The 6,628-nt window shown below is 34.8% G+C and overlaps 1 pseudogene; it reads left to right on the top strand.

Moving 5' to 3' along the window:
* Positions 1-5,383: 5,383 nt before the first annotated feature.
* LOC115935565 (septin-2-like) lies at positions 5,384-6,152 on the top strand (annotated as a pseudogene).
* The last annotated feature ends 476 nt before the right edge of the window (positions 6,153-6,628 follow it).

Raw genomic sequence — 6,628 nt, 5'->3', positions numbered from 1 at the left:
CCAGGCAATTTTTTTTACTTGTTCTTTCTGTACGCTGTGTAACCTCACATCAAAGCATGTTTCCAACTCTGCTAAGTGACACTTTATTGTATCTAAATCTGAATAGGGCTTACTCTCTGCCCTTATTTGTAACCCTTACCTGACCTTTTCCATGTTAGCTTGCAGTTGCATTATCACCACCATGATGACAGCTCCATTTTGTTTTTTTAGCTGTCATTTTCCCAACATTCCATTAGTTCTTCAGATTGCCTTGTGCTTCCAACGAATCATTACAACATATTTATTGATTAGACTTCTCTCCAGATACAAGGTGTTTTAACATGAGTTATCAAGATAAAACAATACATATTTTATGTTTATTTAGATACAAAAAAATCTATTTTCCAAATTAAGTAATACTCTCACATGAATTTACTATTACCTGTTCAGCCAAATATTCCAGCAAGTCAGCTTATAGGTTACAGAAACTTTTGAAAGAAGTTCATTAAGTAATTTAAAGGTATTTGCTAACTGAAGTTTTCTATTTTTATTACCTAAGAATAGGGTCTGCCTGTACAATTATAAATAAATCATGCATCTTTAAGCTTATTGAATTTTTAAAAACTTTTCATAATTTAAAAGTTATATGATCCATTATATGTTTATTTTGTCATTATTTATGCTACACAATATCTGTGTACAAATCACAAAATTATATTGAACCCAACAGAACTTATGTAAGATAGGAAGGGGATATATTGCCAGGTAATTTTGGAACTCCAGAAATTATCTTTGAGTGTTGAAACAGGAGTCCTAAAGCCACCCACATACCACCACATGTTAGTTTCTTTTAATTTCTCTGCATCATGTTTAGTACCTTGTAAATAATATTTTGTATGAACAATGCACCAAGTGAAATAGACGAATTGAGCTGCAGAGAGACTGATAAAACCAAGAGGCAAGGATTCTCAAAGAAGAGTATCTCAGAGAAGAGTGGTGGAAAAAGGTAGAAATCTGGAGATCTGCATAAGATCGCCTTCAGGTACTCAACTGACTATTGATTCTTGCATGAATGTACAGACACTATCTAACATATGGAAAAAAGATTTTTTATAGGAAAAAAGAAAGATTTTAAAGTAAGATTTTGTATAATTTAAACTGTCAATCATTGACATTTATGACAAAGATTTTAATATATTTGCAGAAAAAGTCACTCTTGAACATCTCTTTCATTTCTGCTATCAATTTGCCTCAATGTTTTGACTGCAGGTACCATAATATTTCAACATTATATCTGGACATTTTTTTGATGCTCACTTCTTTCAAAATCTAGCTATCATTATAATTATTTGAATAGTAGGAATCATAATCACCATAATTTATTGAGTTACAAAATTCAAGAATGACTGATTATAACAGGTTTAAATTTTACCATAGTTTACATCACATGTACCAGTAGAATATATATATTCTACTGTAGATATCCTACTACATATATTCTACCAGTAGAATATATATATACATTATGTATAGAATATATATACACACGCATTATATATAATGCTTATATATCACATAATACCTACATGTATGAATAGATGACTACAAGTGATAAGAATATATGTCCTTGTCTGATCTTAGGTTAATAACATTCACTTTTTCATCACATAGATGGCCTCTATCTTATTTAGGACATTCCCTTGCACTCCTACCTTATAGAAAATTTTGAACAGGCATAGGTGTTGGATTTAGTCAAATGATTTGTCCAAGTATATTGAAATGATATACCAGATTTATCCTTAAGTATTTCGTATTTTGAGATATTTTGATACATTTTTAAATTCACTAATTCTTACTCAATATTTAATCAGTTGTTTATCTTATCCATGGAACACTCTCATCACACATTGAAGTTTTCATCTTTATAAGATTAATTTGGAAGATATATACATATGTGTGTGTTTATATGTATGTGTATACATATATCCCAATTATAATTTATATGATTATACTTATATAATTATAAATAGTATTACATTTATAACTAAAATCAAAATGGTTATTATAAATATTCCATGTGTTTAAAAAGTTATGAAATATTTATAATAGCTATTTTGATTTCCTTATCTGATTTTAAGATATCTATTTCAGTTCTGGTTTGATTTTGATTTATTTCTTCTGACACGTTGGTGTTTTCAACTTTTTGCATGCCTAATAAATTTTGACTGGATGTTAGATACTGTGAGTTTTACTTTGTTTGGTGTTGGGCAATTTTATATTCCTTCAACGTGAAGTTTTGCTCAGGGATGCAATTAATTCACACGGAAATAGTTGGATGCTTTGTGTGTTGGCTTTAAGATATTTTTTTCTTCAGGTCTGGAGCAGAGCTTAGACTAGTTCTAATTATCTGCAACTACTAAGGTAAGAGTCTTTGTGTACTTCACTCCATGCCCCATGAATCTTGAGACTTTCCATTTTGGCTAGTGGAAACGTACACTATTTCTGACCCTGTATGAACACAAAGCATTTTTAGTTCTAATCCTTCTGACTATTCCTTTCCATATGTTAGAGAGTGTCTGTACATTCGTGCAAGAATCAATAGTCAGTTGAGTACCTGAAGGAGATTTTACGCAGATCTCCAGATTTCTCTCTTTGTCCACCACTCTTCTCTGAGATACTCTCCCTTGAGAATTCTTGCCTCTTGGTTTTATCAGTCTGTCTGCAGCTCAATTCAGGCAATCTTCCAGGCTCAGTCTTGACTCTCTCTCCTTGTATCCAAGTCAAGAAACTCTTCCACCAGTAGACACTGCTGTCTGTTACCTGACATATAGTATCTTGTAACTCATTTTTTCTATATATTTTATACAATTTTAGTTGTTTCACATAGTAAGATAAATCCAGTACAAGTCCATCTTGTCCAGAAGTGGAATTCTCTGCATTTATATAAAATAAAAGATGAGTATGATATACTATCTAAGAATATCAACTGGCACATTTTCTTTCTGAAAACATTTCTTTAAAAATATCTGTTTCTAGATAAAATTAGTTAATGACATTGGACTTCTTTCTTACTTCCTTATTTAACAAATTGCATCTGTTCATAGTAGACTTCTGTCATGTTTGAGAGTGAGAGTGTCAGAGGATGAGCTACAGCTTCATGAAGATGAGAGCCAAACAACTCCAAGAGGGGAAAGGAAATATGAACTGGCATTAAAGAAAGCAGAATAAAACAACCTTATAAAATATTTAAAAGGCTTTTGGGTTTATAAAGTTTGGAGTAGAGATGAGAATCTCTGTAAAAATGAAACACATAAAAGACAGTAGCTTTTGGAGAAGTAAAGAAAATTAAAATAGTATTTAATATTCACGCTAAAAACAAGTACAGGATTCCATATAAGTACTGAGCTACTAAATGGTAGAATGTTTAATTTTCACAGGTTTATTCCATACTGTAACAGTATAAAAAGTATTCCATTCATCTTTTCCTAGAAAAATAGGGATTTGAAAAAAAAATATTTTATTATAATTAAGCAAGACATTGGAAGACATGATAGATTTTTTTTAAACTTTTATTTCAGGTTTGTGGATACATGTGAAAATTTGTTCCATAGGTAAACTCATGTCATGGGTGTTTGTGGTACATATTACTTCATTGCCCAGGAATACCTGGGCTATTTCATCATCCGAAATTAAGACCAGTACTCAATAGTTATCTTTTCTGTTCCTCTCCCTCCTACCACCCTCAAGCAGACCTCAGTGTCTGATGTATCCTCCTTTGTGTTCAAAAGTTCTCATCATTTAGCTCCCACTTATAAGTGAGAACATGCAACATTTGATTTTCTGTTCCTGCATTAGTTTGCCCGCTAATGGCCTCCAGCTCCATCCGTGTTCCCACAAAAGACATAATCTCATTCCTTTTATGGCTGCATAATATTCCGTGGTGTATATATACCACATTTTCTTTATCCATTCTGTCACTGATGGGCATTTTGGTTGATTCCATGTCTTTGCTATTGTGAATAGTGCTTCAGGAAATATTTGCATGCATGTATCTTTATGGTGGAATGATTTATACTCCTCTGGGTGTATACCCAGTAATGAGATTGCTTTTTCACTTTTTTTAATATCTAAACAATAGTGCTTTCTTGATAAAAGGTTAGTTCAAATGGATACAAAATTGCTGTGTAAAATAAGTGTTTTCAAAATACATTTCTATAGGTAGAGACTATCTCATAGTAAAAGAGCAGTTATCTATTATAAAATGTATCTATTTAGATTTGGGTAGTAAAGCCAAAGGGGATCAGAAGTGTAGCAGTGTGGGTCCTCCCTCCCTGCATAGCTGTTACCAGGAGGCAGTGTGCCTGAAGTACTTTCAGTCATGTATGTGGGGCTTTGTCACTAGCAAACTTGTTTTTCTTTTTTGCAGATTTTCCAGCAAAGTTATTAAACGTCAAACTCAAATAATGGACTCTGCATGGATGTACTCTGAAGTCATGGAACACTTTTTCTTAGTTACCTTCACACAAGAAGCCATAACATATAGCTTTTGGCTATTTACAATTAAGCAACAATGAAGGGCAAAGTTAGCAAGAACACCACATTATTTTCTGTAGCACATCTTCATAACTATTATTATTTAACTGCCTCATTTTATGTTTTTTTCTAGCCCCCACAAAAACCAAAAAACCTTGTCTCATCCTCATATTAAGCATTTTCTCTATCTCCCTACACAAACATTGTTTCCTTTCATCTGTCACTTTCTGGGGTTGGATTTCCCAACTTCCGTAGAAATGATAAAAAAGACAACCGCTGGAGTGCACCACAGGGAGACACAAGAGGAAAGGTGACACTAAGGCTACAGTGCACAGAAAACAGACCAGGTGTGGCTTCAACTGTGCGCACCTGCTCACTAGCCTATGCTACAGATTTGAAATGTCTTTCACTTTGACACGACACACAGTTTATATTACACAAAATGAATGAAATGACAATGGCTAAAAATAAATGAGACAGCCTGCACACAAAAGAATGATTACTGCTACTTTCCTCCCATCAGAAAATCACTCAAAAAGAGAATATTTAAAGGAAACCCAAATCAGGAGAACCCGGTAGGCATCAGAGGTTCAGGGCACCAAGGCCTTAGGGCAGGAACACTTTCCAACGCAAGCCGGGCTTCAAGGGCACGCCCACCAACAGACCCCAATTTCCACAGGGGAGGCAGATCTTCTATACCTACAGTTACAGAAAATACACTAAAGTGCAGTATAAAATATAAAAGGTTGGATTCTGAATAGACCAACTGCTAATTTTCCTTAAAAAAATTTTAATTTGGTTGAGTAAAAATAGTTAACTAAATCTCATTTTGTAAGTAAGAATCCTATTTGCAATACGAAAACTGGAGCTCATGACTATTGTGCCTGTCATTGCAAAAGCTGACACTCTCACCCTGAAGGAACGGCAGCGGCTGAAGAAAAGGATTCTGGATGAAACTGAAGAACATAACATCAAAATCTATCACTTACCTGATGCAGAATCAGATGAAAATGAAGATTTTAAAGAGCAGACTAGACTTCTCAAGGCTAGCATCCCGTTCATCCAGAGATTGGATCCAACTGGTTGGATCCAATCAGTTGATTGAAGCCAAAGGAAAGAAGGTCAGAGGCCGCCACTACCCCTGGGGTGTTGTGGAGGTGGAGAACCCAGAGCACAATGACTTTCTGAAGCTGAGAACCATGCTCATCCCCCACATGCAGGATCTCCAGGAGGTGACCTAGGACCTTCATTATGAAAACTTCCGTTCTGAGAGACTCAAGAGAGGCGGCAGGAAAGTGGAGAATGAGGACATGAATAAAGACCAGATCTTGCTGGAAAAAGAAGCTGAGCTCCGCCGCATGCAAGAGATGATCGCAAGGATGCTGGCGCAGATGCAGATGCAGATGCAGGGCAGGGATGGCGATGGCGGGGCTCTCGGGCACCACGTGTAAGGTGATGTGCACATATTAAGAAGTCAGAGAAAACACTTTCCTGGATAAAAAAGAAAACATTCCAGATGCATGATCCAGCTGTGTGTTTTCAATTCTTGGGAGGATGCCATCCACATTTTAACAGTAGCTGTGCCTGAGAATTTAATTTTTAAAAGACTTTTGATGTTTTTTGTATGAAGTACTTTTAACATATGTATTTCATTGCTGTGTTATACTCTGCATTTTGTGAGGTCAATGTTTTCCTTTTCTTTCTCCCTAACCACTAATGTTAGAATTGATTTCCAAGAATCGGCATGTATACTTAATACTGAATTTCTTTGAATTAACTGACTTAACAACTTACTAACCATTGATGAGCACTCCTGATTTATATCTAGAACATTCAGATTTAGCCATAATGTTCCTGAGTGGTAGAGACGTGTGCCTAGTGATGTAGAAAGATGCACTGACTTGGTGCAAGGCCATCTGCTTACCACATCACACCACTTGGAGACTCTTTGCTTCCTTGCTTTTATGTTTGTACACAACATCTAAAATCAGTTTTGCTGCTATAATTCTATACTGTTGATTTGTCTGCAATTTTATCTGTTAACCAAGCAAAACATAATAGAATTTCCTAATGAGATATATCTTTATACTTAAACAGCTTTTTTAGAGGTGAGTTT

The sequence above is a fragment of the Gorilla gorilla genome, chromosome 1 (genome assembly GCF_029281585.2).
Source record: "Gorilla gorilla gorilla isolate KB3781 chromosome 1, NHGRI_mGorGor1-v2.1_pri, whole genome shotgun sequence".
Taxonomy (NCBI): domain Eukaryota; kingdom Metazoa; phylum Chordata; class Mammalia; order Primates; family Hominidae; genus Gorilla; species Gorilla gorilla.
This window is presented reverse-complemented; position numbering and strand designations above follow the sequence as displayed.